The sequence below is a fragment of the Pinus tabuliformis genome, chromosome 8 (genome assembly GCF_031772625.1).
Source record: "Pinus tabuliformis cultivar Carrire ecotype Pingquan chromosome 8, CPIR1, whole genome shotgun sequence".
Classification (NCBI taxonomy): domain Eukaryota; kingdom Viridiplantae; phylum Streptophyta; class Pinopsida; order Pinales; family Pinaceae; genus Pinus; species Pinus tabuliformis.
In genome coordinates, this window is record NC_142294.1 from 1,292,026,396 (window position 1) to 1,292,044,485 (window position 18,090).

Below are 18,090 nucleotides of genomic sequence, written 5' to 3' on the forward strand. Positions count from 1 at the left end.
TGGATTGGGATTAAGCCTTGGTTCCAAGGACCATGGATGCATTTGAGGAAATTTCTAAGGATTCCTTAACACCATGGTATTTATCCAGAATTACCAAATTCCTGAGGATGACTGTCTCAACCTGAGCATAGGCTCTTAGGGGTATTGTACCATGTTAAATCAATGAAGTCTCAAGATATTACAATTAATTATATATATTAGTCACAGCTTATCTAAGGTTACTTAACTCACAAAATTATTATATCAATATTGAATTAGGTAATCAATAGTTTAATCTGGACATTCATGTAATGCTCAACATATAAAATAGCTTGCAATTCAAGAGTCTGACAAGAAAATTTGAAAATACAAAACATTTGATATAATCAAAGGCACAATAAGAAATTTTCAACCATGATCATACAATGATTCATCCATGCATTCATGAATCATCTAGATCTATATATCAATAGTTAACATAATAAGCATAGTGATCATTCATAATTCACATATGCATAAATCATTAAACTTACATGAGTTTATTAATATGTTGGAACTTGAAGGAGGTACTTCCACTCTCCACCCAACTATAGGCTAGCTACATTGTAATCTCTCTTGCAACAAACCACTATCGAGTTGGAACTATAGTCTAAGGCGATGCTTGCAAAAGTGAAAATTCACACTAATGGTTTGGTCATGCATTCAAGAGATAGAGTCCACTCTCTAGGTGGTTCATCAACTACTCTCTTGCAATAAACAACCCAGTGAACCACTTACTCATTAGATTAAAACATATGGGATTCTCCCAAATTACAAAGGGGAGTGTGCTCAATATCAAGGGATTGATTCTATTATGAAGGTGGTTTGTCAACTACTTAGCAAGTACTTAACAAGCACTAAGTGGTTTATCAATTGCAAGAACCTAGTGGTTTCAACTCAAAAATTGATTTTACTATGATTTTGGTTTGTTAGCTAGTTAGAAAGAACTTAGCAAGCACTAAGGGGTTCACAAGTCCAACTACAAACACCTAGTGGTTTAAACAAATGGATTGATCACTCTGAATGTGGTTCATCAACTAGTTAGCAAGAACTTAGTAGGAAATAAGTGGTTTTTCAGTCTAACTAAAAGCACCTAATGGTTTTAGCCCAGGGATTGACTCCATTATGAAGGTGGTTCATCATATAGTTAGCAAGAACTTACCAGGAACTAAGTTCGTTGTTAGTTTAACTGTAAGCACCTAGTGATTTTAAACCACGGATTTATTGCACTGTGAAGGTGGTTTGCTATTCAGTTAGTAAAAGCTTAGCAAACACTAAGTAGTCCATTAGTCTAACTATAAGCACCTAGTGGTTTCAACCTAGGGATTTATTCCATTGTGAAGGTGGTTTTTCAACCAACTAGAAAGCACTTAGCAAGCATTAAGTGGTTTGCTAGCCTAACTTGAAGCACCTAGATTTTTTAACCAAGGGATTCATTCCACTATGAAGATGGTTCATCGGCCAGTTGGAAAACACTTAGCAAGCACAAAGTAGTTTATTATTATAAAAACAAGTACCTAGTGGTTTTAATGAAATGATTGATTCCATTATGAAGGTGGTTTTTCAAGAAGTTAGAAAGAACTAAGTGGTTCATCAATCTAACTACAAGCACCTTATGGTTTTAACCCAGGGATTGATTCCAATTTGAACATGGTTCTTTAGTTAGTAAGAAATAACTTAGAAAGCACTAGGTGGGTCAATAGTCTAATTGAAATATCGAGTGCCAAGAGGATCAATATCTGGAATATTTGGAGTTAAGATGGATCATAGAACCCATGTTAACTATGGCTAACTTTAATGCTCATGTTGACATTTATTTTTTTTGTCATATTCCGACATTGACTTTTTATTTATTATATTCTAATATCGTTTTTTTTCAACATTGTGACAATAATTTTTTTTCTCATCACATGCAATGTCAATTTTTGTTCATTACATTATGACATTGATTTTTATTTGATACATTGTGATGTTGATATTTATTTGTCACATGAATGTCAAAGTTTGAACATGGTTGTGTATATTCAATTGTTGATGAATATAGTGAACATTAGTGACTAAGCTTGTTAATTTTTAATAGTAAATGAATATGGTTAACTGTGTTCACTATGATTAGTTATAGTTGAGTTAGTTTGACCAAGGTTGACGATACATTCACTATTGAAAAATGTTATAAAAGTATCTCTATTACTATTATTATTATTATTAAACTTTTAAAAATATTGATTATGGTTGATTGAATATGGTTAAACATCATTATTTAATGTTGACTATGGTCAACCATGGTTGAATATAGTTGATTATGATCAACTAAGTTTGGGTATGGGTATGTTAGGCATGATGTCTATGGTTAATATCAACATGTTAATCGTAAATATTGCTACCATTGCATCATGGATAAAGATGATGTCCATGTTGACCATGGTTGACTAGTTCAATCATGATTGACATGGCTAATTATGGGTGAACATTAACATGGTTAACCAAGTTTATCATGATTAACATGGTTCACTATGAGTGAACAATGCTAACCATGGTTGTCAAAATTTAATTATAAATAAATATGGTTGACCATGCTCAATATGGTTGACCATGATAAAAATGGAAGACCATTGTGACCATGGTAAATCATAGTTGACCTAGTTTGAAAAAGGGGTTGCGTTGTTGAAAAAAGTTATAAAAATATTAGTGCTAATATTATTATTTTATTATTATGAAACATTTTTAAACCTTGACTATGGATGAACGAGGTTGAAAATGGGTATTTTGGGAATGCTGCATATGGTTAGCTATAGGCATGTTGAACAATATTTTTATTGTTTTATCATATTTGAACATGATGTCTATGTTGACTACAGTTGACCAAGTCAATCATGATTGATATGTGTTAATATATAGATTAATATGTTAATGTATAACTTAATATCTTAATGAGTAAATGAATATACTATTAATATGTTAGTATGAGTATATGAATGTATTATCATTGTATTAATCTATAGATTATCATTATTATTAAACCTTACAACTTATTAATATTATTAACATCCAAATTAATGTTATTAACCTTTCTCTTAATATTGAGATAAGATATTAATGTTATTGTTAATATTAATATATTAATCTTAATCTTAAAGAATTCATGATGTTGATGATGATGCTGCAAATCCACTAAGACAAATATGGTTTATTGGATCTTGCGTTAGAAATTAATAGAAATTCTTTAATATATTATTTCTATGCTCAAAGACAAATGAGAGAAGTGTTCCAATATTACCAAAGTTTTTCTACCTTAATGGGCAAAGAAGTTGGTAGCATGGAACATATTTTGAAAATTAGACTATATTGCACTTTTAGATGGGAAATCTAAGAGAAACTGTTTTTTTTTTTTTTTTTTTTTATATCTTCAACCCTTTTAATATCGCACAGGTGATATACTATTTCTTCCCACAACATTTTGGGAATAAACCAACACCCAATTTTAGTATAAAACTCATGAAAATTAATTCTTAATAGTATATTAAAATTATAAATATTAAACAAAAACATATTTTAAAAATAAAGTAATATACATCAATACCTCTCTTTAATATTACTTATCATATTAAGTTCCCTACGTAATAATGAAAATTTATTGGGGGAGGTAGAAGCGGGAGGGGCTTTATTTAGACTTGATGGAAAATCATGTTTCAATTTTCTTGGGGTCATGGTACTGAGATTAACAATCAAGTTTAGTTCCCCACTTTGTGGAAAGGTCTGGAACTAGCTCTTGCAAAGAAAATATGTAGGTTGTTTGTTTTTTTCAACTCAATGCTCATTATTCGACAAGTTATTAAGGACAATTGTTGTTGTTTTTTTTTTTTTTCTGTTAGATCACCCTCCCTTTATTCAAAGGATTTTCCTAATTGACTCACATTTTGACCAACTATATTTTTCCATGTGCATAGACACTTAAATTTTGTGGAATATGTGTTGACGAAAAAAGGATCCATCCTTGGACCAAGCAGAATAGAGATAAATCATGGTATCACTAACTATGTCCTTATTCCTTAATTATGATCAAAAGCCCAAGAAGTTTGATCACCATTCTTATGTATGTCATCATGAAAAGTTTAAATTACATTAAGATGAGGTCATCTACCCTATCCTCAATGTGATTAAAGAGATGGAAGGGCTTTGTGGTCTACTAGCTTCCCAATTTACAACCATGAGTTTTCAAAAATCTTCCCCAGTGGCACACTCCTTACAACATGTAGCTCACATTCATAACTCTTCTATTATTGGGGTGGTACATAGATTTATTTATCCTATGGTTGGATTTGGTGGAAATTTATACGAAAATGATGATATATTTATTGTGAAGAAGGTTGGATTTAATATCGATATCCTGCAACTCATGCTAGAGTTCCAACGTGGCTTATTTAAAGGTTTGTGAGGCTTCCTTTAGCCTCTGTGGGATGATGTTATTTACTGGTTCTAGAGAATGGTTCAAACTGGATGTTGTGTTATCTTCTTGCATTTAGTGGCTTTATTTAGACATAGGGGAGCCTTAATTTATCTCAGATAATGATAATGAAGGATTGATTCTTGATAGTATTTTATATTGGGCCAAATCTTTGCTAGAAGCTACACATTAAAATGATTATTTGGCTAAAAAGCAATGTCGATTTTTTTAGCTTCTCTTGGAAGCCAAGTTTCTTTGTCAGATAAGTAATATGGAGCATTACATGAATGGTTTGCATGAGGAGGTCTCCTCTCTTAGTGCATGGGTCTTGACATTGGAAAATTTCATATCAAGAAGTGCTCAGTTTGGCTCGGGAGGCATTGGTTCCAATGTTGCTCCAGAGAACAAGAAGCCATGTCGCCCATGAGGAGTTGATTCTCTTGGGAATGGTCACATTTGATGGTTGGGAATAAAGTTAGTATACTGTTTTTTTTAATATCCATTAATATATAATGCTATATTGCAAATATAGTCTAATCCCGAGGTCTTTTTGTCATGTTCTTAGTAGAGGAATTTTTTGTATAAGCATGAATCACAACTTTAGAGCTAACATGTTTGTGTGGACAAATGTATATCTCCACAGTCAAATTTCAAAAAGCTATTATCAAGGTTTTGGCCCATTCTCCAGTTGTCATTAATACAAAACCCTTTCTCTTTTTCCTTAAGAAAATAATGAAAAGTTATCAGAAAATACATATAACCACTACTACCAAAATCTAACGTTATTTAAAAAACAATATTCATTATTATTTTTATTTATAATTTTAAATTGAAAAAAAAAACATAATTAAAATAGCTTTAAAAAAAATATTATCATTATAAAAATATGAGTAAGGTTTCATTATATTTATGAAAAGGGATTACTTTCCACAATTCATTATGATTATAATTGTAATAAGGACTTTAATTTTAAATAAAAACATTATAAAACTTTCAAAACTTATAATACTAATTAATATTTATATATTAATGATTTTTAGTCAAAATTAAATATACTCATTTGTCAAATTGTTGATATTTATTTTGGGGTAATACATATAATAATGAGTTTTAAAATTGTAGTGCCACACTCTAGTTGACTGACCTTGATATGACATTTAGCCTTAAGGTTAAGACATTATTCTTTGAGGACCTCAGGTTGAGGTGAAGTAAAATTATAAGTGTGAACACAAACAATTCCTCTAGCCCGATAGCGAGTCTAGCCACTAACAATACATTCTATGGAAGATTTCCTTAGGTTAGAACCAATTAAGAGGGCCTACCTCTTAGTACAATTATCCCTTTTGGTGATGACCTTTCTTGCTCACTCCAACTATCTCCCGTTTCCTTCTTCAAACACCTGAAACAAGTAAACAACAACAAACAACAACCGTGATAATAGACAAATTGTAATTCAACCTACTTAACAAGTCAAGAAGAATTAAGCCATAAACATGTGAGATGAAACATTATGTAAGAAATCAATCAATAGCTGCATATATATTAAATCAAGAAGAGATTACAACCATTGTCTTGATGTTGTTGTTCTCCTTCGACAAAACCAAGTTCCTACACACTTCCGTTAGCATTCCATGATGGTCTCAACAATGATAGTTTTAAGGCTCTTCCCTTTAGGATTCACACTAAACCAAATTCACATTTCTCCCTCACACACAACTAGAGAGCTATTACTATGAATAACGTGTTGTTTACTCCAAACTTAATTAGCACTAGCACACCAACATTAACACTAGCTTGTGCTTGGGAAAAATGGAGGTTTATATAGCATGAATGTATGGGAGATGGTTCCTCTTCTCATGGGAGAAGGTCTTATATCTTGAGGTAGTTCCATCCTTATAAGGGAAAGGATCCCAAATTGACATCCTCGACTCCATCCAGCTGAACCATTTACCAGACTTTCGTTACGAAGCTTCTGGAGATGGAAGCTTCGGATTCTTATTTAAAAATATTTCCAAAAGAGGATTGGCGTGACTGAAACAAAGCTCAGTCACTTCGGTCAGTGCTAGGGAGAATGATAATCCATGCATATTGGCATGAGGAGGACAAGGGTCATTAGTGTCGGTCTTGTAAACTCGGGAAAAAAAAATTCTGGGAAATGATGCAAAAGGGAATTGTTCTACTCATGAAGAGGGACACAATGGGAGTTTCTTCATGAAGGGAAAGAATGTAGGGTTCACTGTAGAGGTCCTACAGGATCAAGGAATGGGGAGTATAGGGAAAATGAAAAAATTCTGTGTAACATATGCCCCCTAAAGCGTGAAGGCCGAACTAGAGTGAGGGACGAAATGATTTATGAATTAGTGCAGGGAACCAAAGTCTATCATTAGAAAACCTGCAAGAAAGTAAAGATACATATATATATAACTAAAAACTCTGTCAAATGATACATGAATCATGGCATGGATGCAACTATCCAGAGAATGATCATGTAAATGGATCCATGCATTGGTGCAACCATCTGATAAAGAGGATCATATAGAAACCAAGGTATGGTCATAGCCATCCAATAATGAGAAGGATCACATATGACAACTCATGGTATGGTCGTATCCATCCGTTTGAGAGACCTGTATATCAACATGATCATGTCACACTGCCTTTCAACTCGAACTTTTGTAATCTCACCCGAGGGTCTTGCGCACCAACACAACCCGATCAAAGTACAAATTCTAACAAGTGAATGGATGTGTTGATGTCGAACATGCTAGAAAATCGCTTGATTACCAATGGATGATGTAAATTGTTAACAAGCACGAGAGAAACCACCAATAATGACAATGGTCCTCAAGGTACTATCAACACAATTCATGGAATGTGAATAGAGGAACAGAAGTCGAACACTCATGAAATAACCCAATCGAAAGATAAAGATGTGAACTTTTTGTCGAGTGCGAGGAATGTAGGTTTTAACCCCGTATAGAAATTACTTGCATACGATTCTAGAACATAGAAAATAAACAACGTGAGAGCATAACACATAAAACACATATACACAAAGATTTTCCCTTGGATCCAAAAACCGGGACTACCAGCTTGATTTTTTCATTATGTTCCTTTCAATGTTATAATACATATTTATACATGCCGAAGCATCCAATACCATGGACCAAAAACCATCGCGTCCAAAAAACATGTGCGAAAATCATGCACAAAACCATAGGTGGGTCCACCCAACCTAACATAGGTTCAAACCCAAAATTTTTCTGGGGTGCTGCCCCGAACCCCATAGAATGGGGTTACCTGCACCCCTCAAACCCCCTGTGAACCCCACACTACGCAGTCGGCGCAACAAAGGGGGGGGGGGGGTTCTGCCCCCCCCCCCCCCCCTGACCCCCCAATTAACTATGTCAGCTAGTCGTGGAAAGAGTATAACACAACCCAACATTCTCCCACTTGTTGTTTTCTTTCCACAGGGGGGCACAAGAGAGCTTAGTCATTTATCCAGCCCTGTAATGCCCATTGTTTCTCTACACCAAGAGAAATTATCAGAGATCACATATTTTGTCAATGCATTTGTAGTATTCTTCAAAGTGTCCACCTTTACCTACAACACCTTTTTGTCTTCTATCATATCCCTCACAAAGTGATACTAAACTTCAATGTGCTTTGTCTTTGAATGATATGTAGGGTTCTTTGCCCAAAAAATTTCACTTTGGCTGTCACAGTCTATCCTTATAGCTCCCTGTATTAAGCCCATACTTGAACACAATCTCTGCAACCAAACTGCTTCGTCTTGCATGAGTGGCTATATTTTGCCTCTATAGTTGATAGTGCCACTATATATTGTTTCTTACTCATACAACTGACTGCACCTCCAAATAGGTTAAACACATATCCACTTTTAGATCTTCTCTGATCGAGATATCCAGCCTAGTCTGCATCAAAAAAGCCATGAATATCCAACACTCTGTCCAATCCTAGTCTTCCTTGGTAGCACAAACCATAATCATTAGTGCCACGTAAATAACTAAAACCCCACTTCATTGCTATCCAATGCTCCTTTCCTGGTTTTGACATAAACCTGCTTAATGCTCCCACTGCATGTGCAATGTTTTGTCTAGTATAGACCATTGCATACATTAGGCTACCGACTGCACTTGCATATGGAACCCAAGACATGTCCTCTTCCTCTTCTTGTGTCTTGGGAAATTGTTCAGCAGATAACTTTACACCTACAAGAATAGGAACCTTCATTGGTTTACTATCCTGCATATTAAATCTCTACAATATTGTCTCAAAATACTTCCTCTGGTTTAACCAGAGCTTCCTCTTTTCCTGATCTCTTTTAATTTCCATGCCCAAAATATAGTTTGCAGCACCAAGATCTTTCATGACAATTGGGTCTTCAAATCCTGGATAATTTCTTTGTCATTTCCAACCAACAACATATCATCCACATACAAGACCAAATAAATAACACGGTCACCAATTAATTTAAAATACACACAGTGATTTGCTTTGCTTCTAGTGAAGCCAAGTCCCCATATAAATGTATCAAATTTCTGATACCACATCCTTGGTGACTGTTTTAACCCATACAAAGACTTCTTTAACTTGCATACCAGTTCTTTTCTGCCCTTCACTGCAAAGCCTTCAGGTTGCTTCATGTAGATTTCCTCTTCCAGATCCCTGTGAGGAAATATTGTCTTCAAGTCAATCTGTTCTACCTAAAAAAAAAAAGCAACAAAAATAGATAAAAGTAATCTAATAGAAGTTACCTTAAAAACAGGAGAAAAAATATCACCAAAATCAATTCCCAGCACCTGGGAATAACCTTTTGCTAGCAACCGAGCTTTTTATTTCTCCACCTTTCCTTCTGCATTTTTCTTCTTCTTGAACACCCATTTGTTGCCAATGGGTTTCCTTCTAGCCGACAACTCCACTAGATCCCGAGCCTCATTTTTATGCAAAGATGCCATTTCGTCAACCATGGCCTCTTTCCAGAGTTTTCCATCCTCTAAATCTACTGCTTCCTTCACAGTTATGGGATCATCATCAGTAATAGATAAAGAAAAATTTGAATAGAAGCTAGATGGACTATACCTTTCTGGCTGCCTTCTTTCTCGAACTTATCTTCTCACACTTGGAGTTTGTGGCTCTTCATCTTTTGATTCCTCCTCTGCTGTAGAGTCTGATTCTTTCCCCTTTAGCTCAAACTTTATCTTCTCGGGTTCCTTTGGTTGGACTTCATGTTTAATAACATCTTTCAATTCTCGGAACACCACATCTCGGCTGTAACAACCTTCCTTATTACTAGGTTCTGTTAGAGTCGGTCTTTACATCCCTCCGTCAAAGATAGTTTCTCTTATTACATTTCATTTTTTAGGTGTCTCATACAGTTCATTCATCTGCATTCCGTTAAGGGCATGCCATAATCTAACGGAAGGGCCTTGTCACTCATTCCCCTCATGTTATCTACCTGCTCACTCATGTGTGTTCATTTAAAAAAAAACATATACAATATTTTTATCTTGAAAATTGCAAAAGTTGTCTTTAGGGTTTCATGGTCACTTAGGTCTAGGGTTTTATTAGGGTTTCGTCAAAAAATGTGTCAGAGTGTTCAATAATTTCTGGCAGGCCATGAGGATGTTTCAACATCAATAAATTTCATCACCAAGTGTTCGCAAATGTGTTTTTCCTCAAAACTCTGTTTTGAGGAAAAAAACAGAGTATTTAGCATTTATTGTACAAAATCATGAAAGTTTTTGTTTTCCTCATTGTAAATTCATTCATCTGCACCTTGGTTTCTTTCCTTAGCCTAGAATCTCCAACACCTATAAAAACAAGCAAGCTCAGGTCATTAAATTAATCACAAAGTGAAAAAGCAGTGAAAAATGTCCAAAAACAGAGTTTGTTAAATGAAGTCAAATACAAAACATTATAAAAGTGGGTTTTATAAGCCAAGATTTCAAAAGCTCTTTGTTTATAAGTGATTCCTTCATATGATAAGCTCATTTGCAAAAGAGAAGCAAGATAGAGCAAATTGGGTGAGTGAGTGTGAGCATTGGGCGAAAATATTTGTAAGAAGACCAGCGCGGCACACTGAGCAGGAGGCACAACACATTGGTGAGGCGCGGCGCACTGGGCTTCAGAAGACAGTGTATTTTTGCACGGGCGTGGTGCACTGGTGGGGCATGGCGCAATGGGTGTGCTGCACGGCGCATACAATCAAAGGACCCAAAAATCACCAAAACGACCTCCAATCACCAAAATCGCATGATTTCACCTTGTTCCAAGTAGGTTGAGCTTCACCTTTGCTGTTTATCCAAGTTTGGTGTTGATGTTATGATGGTTGATGTGGTGAGTGTTTAAAAACAATCAAACCCTATCATTTCAAATTCCTCAAACAAAAATTCCTACCTAGGGTTTTGAAAATCTATTTTGCTACCAACTCATCTTCCCTCTATCATTCTCTTACCCCATTTTTCCCTGTTTCATGGTTCCCTAAGTTACCCTACCCCCTAAATTCACTAATCCCCTATCCTAAGTTCCCTTTCCCAAATTTCCTATTATAAAATCCTAAACCCTAATCCTATACAAAAACTCCCATAACAACCCTTTTTCCCTAGCTAACTCTGCCCCAACAATCCCAAATTTCCCATTATTTTTCCCTCTCCTAACAGTCCCTTATTTCACTGTTTTCCCTTGGTAGCAGAGGTCAAACAAAATTCAAAGGCAGTCCAAACAAAATTTGACATATCAGCACCTATTTCTTCAAGGCAGTTTGTTCACCAGCAGTTATGGCATCAGATCCTTCATATGATTATGAAGAGGAGACCCAAAGTGATTCACCCACAGAGGGACATGCACCCCAGAGGCATCATAGAGGTGGCAGACATATCAGAGAAGAACCCACCACTCTTACCGAGTTGTAGGCCTGTCCTCTTGCCATGTTTTGTTTCCAGCATCAGTCATGCTATGAATTTTGCGAGAAGGTTGCTCATATTCAGTATCATCGTGAGTTGGCCCGCTTATTTGTGTTGCATTTTCATGGTGATCAAGCCACTCTTTCTGGTGTTACTTTCACATTAACACCAGAAACCATTTCATTGGCAACTGGCATACCAAACATTGGAGAACCATGGAATAAGAGACAGAATATTGACTGGCAACACTATGAACCATACATCAAACCTGGTTTTCTGAGGCAGCTTAGGAGAGTGTTTCCTTTTCGGTTTCTCAAGGATGAGTATGCTCCTTTAATGAAACTCATCATGAAGTATTTCACCTGTGAGGGCAGGTTCTCCCGCTTGTATGCTTATCACATCACGCTGCTGATGCATTTCACTCGGGTATGGATGATGAACATTCCTTATTTCATATGCCGAAACATAGAAAGGATGACCACCCTTGTGCAACAGAAGACCCCTCAACAGCAACTTAACAGTGTTTATCATTTTACTCTCATCAAGATTGTGGTTGTTCATCAGCTTTGATTACAGGGCATCACTTGGGATGACTTCATCTCATGTGAGTTTTTCAGAGCTTCACAGGGACCATAAGAGGTTAACCATGAGACAGGTGGACCTTCTCATCAGTATGAGGGCCATGAGACCGCTAGTGTGCTAGTGTTCATCTCTTATTAGAGAGGCACTAGACAGTTGTTTGCAGTAGCGAAGCGAGTGTTATCTCCACCTGGGGTGGAAGGGGCCTCACTTCCTCCATTAGCACAACAGGTTCAGGACTGAGGCAAGAGGCCTCTGTAGGAGGAAGGACCATTAGGTGAGTGAGGGACTGATTTCATCCTCATTGAGGGTGATGATACTGACATGGGCCCACCGAATGAAAAACTTAGAGAGATCATTCAGGAGCAGCATGGGGACATTGATGCCTTGTCCATCAACTTGGATAGAGCCCAGTGGACTATATAGTATTTGGAGCAGAGGAAGAAGTAGCTTGAGGATCAGCAGGTGGTGATGGAGTTACAGAACATTCGGCAAAACCGCCAAAGTTCCCGAAGGAGGAGGATGGAATTCACTTCCTTGGAGCAAGAGATCAATGCCGATAGGGAGTCATGGCTCGAGAGAGTCAATATCCAATTGTAGAGGAAGCTGGAGAAGGCAATAAATGAGAATAATATGCTTAGAAACTTGTCATATCATTACTTGTCCCGAAACTTGGTGTGCCAAGCAAGAATCAGGAATTTGAAGGCAAAGCTAAAGAGAGCACCAAAGAGGCAAAAAGAGGATGAACGACTTCAAATATTGGTTGAGGCTTCCTTGGCCCATCACAACACTTGATATAGATGACTTAGCCCAAATTTCAAGAAATTTGGAGCAATTTTTGTATTTTTGAAAATTTTCAGCACAAAAAACAGAGTTTTCCTCCCTATGCGCCACGCCACGTGGTGCTCGCTTTTTCTAGGGGGCTCTAAATAAAAAAAAATTGCATTTATGGATTTGGCATGAAAAATTACACTTTTCTACCTATGGCCAAGAAATTTGGGCAGGTTTTGGGCCCTCAAAAGGTCAAAAAACACTCAAAAATGACCTCATTGCCCCTATTTTGACACACAGGAAGAAGTGTTGGGAAAATGGACTTTTGGAGGAGCAAATAGAGGCCAAATTGAAAAATGCCACCTGTGTTGGAAATTTGACAGGTAGACCTTTCAAGAAAGCACACCTGGAGCTCATTTGGACATCGGGAAGGCCTCCAAAAGTCGGTCTAAACAGGCGCTATGCATAGAGGAAAGATTGCCAGTTTGACCAAGTTTTGCTCTGTTTTTTGCCCAGTTTCGCCTAGTTTGACATTTTCACTTTCCTAATGGAAACTTTATGATGTAATTTGATGAAAATTTATGTATTATGATGTAAATATGTTTGATTTTCACTTGTGAAGGTAGATTCATCAATTTAGAGGTTGTTTCAAACTGAATGAATCAGTTCCCTTGTTTTTAGAGGCATGCTGTTATATTGCCTAGTTTCTAGTTCTTAGTTTAGAATCAGTTGGATCAGCTCCTAAACTCATGAGCTCGACCCATAGAGGTAAGGATGAGCTACTTTTTTATATATTATGTTGTTTTTCAGTCATTAGCATGGTTGGCCACTTGGGATTGCTTGGACTCCGTTGTACATCTAATTTCTGCATTTTGGCAAAGGAAAGTCTTGGGTTTTGTAGCACTTGTTGGGATCCTTGTGGCTCTATGTTTTGATGGTGTTTTTCTTCATGCAATTGTAATTTCATTTATGTTTCATGTATTCCATTTCCCTTCTCTTTGCTTCTGAAATTAAAAAAATTGAGTGACAAAGGTAGAATTCATGAGTTTGTTGTGCTCTGCCTTAAATTTTGTTTAGTTTTCAATGTTTTCTCCACTTTGAAGAGGATTCTTGGTACCCTCTTGCCCTCTTTAGCTCCTCAGTGGTCTTTTCCATCCATTCATTTAAGCATAAAAACTACTGCCTACCTTGCCCCAACCTGAACTCGGCAAAAATTTGGCCTCATCCCTAGACCCAAATTTTCCTTTCCCTTTGTTTCCAACAGAACCCTCAAAAAATCAAATCAAATCTTTGCACTTCATACCTAGCCTAAAATTATTTTGTATTTCAATCATCTCAAGCCCCATTGATTATATTTTGCTGAGATTGACCCGGAAAGAGCCCTCTCCTGTCCTCGTAGGGCTAGCTACGAGGCTGAGCACCGTTTGATGTGGACCTAGAATCTTACCTTTTCAGCATGAGGTAAATCTAGGCTCTAACAGGTTCCAAAGCTTATAACCCTTTAAACCATCCTTATACCCAATAAAGATGCACATTTTAGATTTACTATCCAACTTGGTTCGTTTCTCCTTTGGAACATGTACATATGCATCACATCCAAATACCCTCAAATGTGAAAGAGAGGGTTTCTTACCGGTCCATACCTCTTGTGGAGTTTTATCCTTCAACACGGATGAAGGTCATCTATTGACCAAGTAACATGCCATCTCCACCCATAATTCCTGTCCTAACCCGGCACCACTGAGCATGCTTCTTGCCCTTTCCATAAACGTCTTGTTCATTCTTTCTGCAACTCCATTTTGTTGGGGTGTATATGGAGTAGTCTTCTGCCATGCTATACCACACTTCTTACAGAATTCTTCGAATTCCTTACTACAAAACTCTCCACCGTTATTTATCCTCATCACCTTTATCTTCTTCTCTGTCTAGTTTTCCACCAGAGCCTTGAATTCTTTAAACCTATCAAAGACTTCAGTTTTCTTCTTAAAGAAATATATCCATGTATTCCTTGAGAAGTCATATATAAATGATACATAGTACATAGACTTACCCAGTGATGGAACCTTCACGAGTCCAAACACATCACTGTGCACAAGCTCTAATATCTGTTTCGCCCTCTTACCACCAGAGGGGAAACTCACCTGATTCTGCTTCCCATATACACAATTTTCACAGAAATCAAAATCCAGAGATCTATTACTCATACCTTCTACCATACCTTTACCATGAAGTATTCAAAGGCCCTTCTCTCCAATATGTCCAAGCCTTTGATGCCACAGCATGGTCTTCTCTCCAGAGACCACTAGATTTTCTTCTCCACTTTCAGGAACCACGAAATTGTTTCACCCATCAACAACAGTGCTACCTTGTAGCTTGTATAGAGTTCCAATTCGAACTCCCCACATCAATACCAGTGGCCCTTGAACCATATTGCAGGTATCCTTCTCAAACACTATTTTTACACCTACATCATCCAGCTTGCTTACAAAAATCAAATTTCTGGCTAATGTAGGAATATGTAGAACACTCATAAGTGTTCTAACCCTTCCACCTTGCAACTTCAACTTTACGTTTCCGCAACCAATGATTCTAGCCTTCCTGTCATCCCCCAAGAAGACATCACCACCATCATGTTTCTCATACTCGCAGAACCACTCTCTATGGGGAGTGAAGTGAAAGGATGCACCTGAGTCAATCAACCATACCTCATGATCTACATGTGTACTTGAGGAAGCCAAGTACACATCCCCACCTTCATCTGAGGTGGTTTTTGCCTCTGCAGAAGTAGCATCATCAGATCCCTTTCCTTTATCAGGAGCTTTAGATTTACAGTCCCTTTTGTAGTGCCCTTCCTTTCCGCATTTCTAGCACGCCACATTTACAGGTTTTCCTGGAGATTTAGATCTCCCTCTAGATTTTGATCTCCCACTCGATGACTTATTTTTGTTTCTATTCTAGGATCATCCTCATATAGACAAGGCATCACCATTCTGGCTCTCCCTATTTTTGCATCTCATCTCCTCCATTAGCAAGGATGAGACTATTTCATCAAACTGCAAGGTAGTTGCATTGATACCTATTGCAATAACTAGACTATCCCATGAGTTTGGTAGAGAACACAAAAAACTGATGCACTTATCTTCATTTGAAATTTTAATATCAAAAGATGGTAACTGACTTACCACAGTATTAAATGTGTTCAGATGCTTTGTCACCGAATCTCCATCTTTCATCCTCAGGTTATACAATTTTTTTCTGCAGGAACAGTTTATTCACCAGAGACTTAGATTGGTACAAATTCCCTAACTTGTCCCACAAATCCTTCATCGTAGCTTGCTCTGATACATTCAACAATACTGAATCCGAGACATAGAATTGTATTGTGCTCTTTGCCTTCCGATCCAACTTCTTCCATTCTTCATCGGACACTCCTGTTGGTTTAATACTTGGATCTACCACAATCCACTGATCTTTATCCACCAACAGATCCTCCATCTTGAGTTTCCACAACTCAAAACTCTGACCATTAAATTTCTCGATCTCTATATTTCCACTACTCTCCATCTTCTTTTACCACTAGAATCAATCTCGTAGATCTCTCACTAAACAGGGTCTACCACAGGCCCGAGCGAAACCCTTCAGCAACAAAGGTGTCCCCTTAAGGCCAAAATAGCTCTGATACCAAATGTAAGTTTTAACCCCGTATAGAAATTACCTGCATACGATTCTAGAACACAGAAAATAAACAATGCGAGAGCATAACACATAAAACACACAGAGATTTCCCCGGGATCCTAAAACCGGGACTACCAGCTTGATTTTTTCATTATGTTCCTTTCAATGTTATAATACATATTTATACATGCCGAAGAATCCAATACCGTGGACAGAAAACCATCACGTCCAAAACCATGGACTGAAAACCATCGCGTCCAAAAAACATGTGCAAAAATCATGCACAAAACCATAGGTGGGTCCGCCCAACCTAACATAGGTTCAAACCCAAAATTTTTCCGGGGCATTGCCCCAAACCCCATAGAGTGGGGTTACCTACACCACTCAAGCCCCCTGTGACGCCCCTGCTACGTAGTCGGCGCAATGAAGGGGGGGGGGAGGCTCTGCCCCCTTCTAATCCCCCAGTTAACTACGTGGGCTAGTCGTGGAAAGAATATAACACAACCCAACAAGGAACTCGCCATTAGGGCATGCAATCTCTAATATATTTGAAGGGAGTCTCTCAGTCAAATTCCCAGATAATGAGCTGAATTCAACAGGAAGCGACTGTGTCAAAGGAGGGCCATAATGTATCCCAAATCATTGACACGAGACAAAGAGATGAAAAATGATTTTGGATGATACAGAGAATCAGGGGTAAGTGTAACTGTAGAAGGACAACTCTTAAACATATCGGTGACACAAATGGAAGTTTGGAAACTTTTGGATCCATAGGATCGGTGGTCATGATGACATGTCAGAGATCAAATAGAAGGAAAAAATGAACGGCCCAACCCTGGAAGGTCAACGATAAAAAAGGAGGATATACCATCCTGACACGAAGCATAAAGTGTCATGTTCAAGAGTGATCTACCGACAAAACTGATTAGATTTCCAAATTTTCCCCCATCATTTTTGGCAAGTACCCCAATTATTTTTTAATCGCAAGCTTGAAGGGGATTCTTGCACTCTAAGTTCATCCTTCGGATGAATCTGACCTAGTAAGTTTAATGAGCCCTAGGAAGGAGAAACTCATTTTCTTCATGGTGACGAATCCAAGGTCGTTTAATATTTTAACGAGTCCGACAAAGGTGTAACTCGGTATATTTTTCATGATTAGAGAGTTTAAATAAGACACGAAAAAAAACTCCACATGGTCCATTTTCATACAATTGTGTCTCTCGAGCTTGAAAAGTTAGAAAACAATACTTGAGAGAACTGCTTGATCATTTTAGTCAAGGAGTACCTTTTTCATAAATAGTTCATCCCAGCCTGAAAAAGGGGTAAACGTATACTGGGCGCACAACGTTTCTTATCCGCTAACGATCTCAAAACAACAAGAGCTCGATAATCTTTTCATGTTTAAAAGGTTAGAAAAGAGCTGAAAGAAGACCCCCCATTTTATTTTCTTTAACAAGTCAAAAGGGAAAAATACTCGGTGATATTTTCATTTCTTATGATTCAAAAAAGAGCTTAAAGTTGACTCGTCCTAGAGTAATGAGTGGTATAAAGGGTAGCAACTGGTTTTGGTAATCGAGGAACTGCTCAAAACATGTAATGGTTAAGAGGCTAGCTAATAAAACCACTCATTGCTGCGGTGCCTCAGGAAAGGAAAAACAACCAAGTGAAAGCATATGA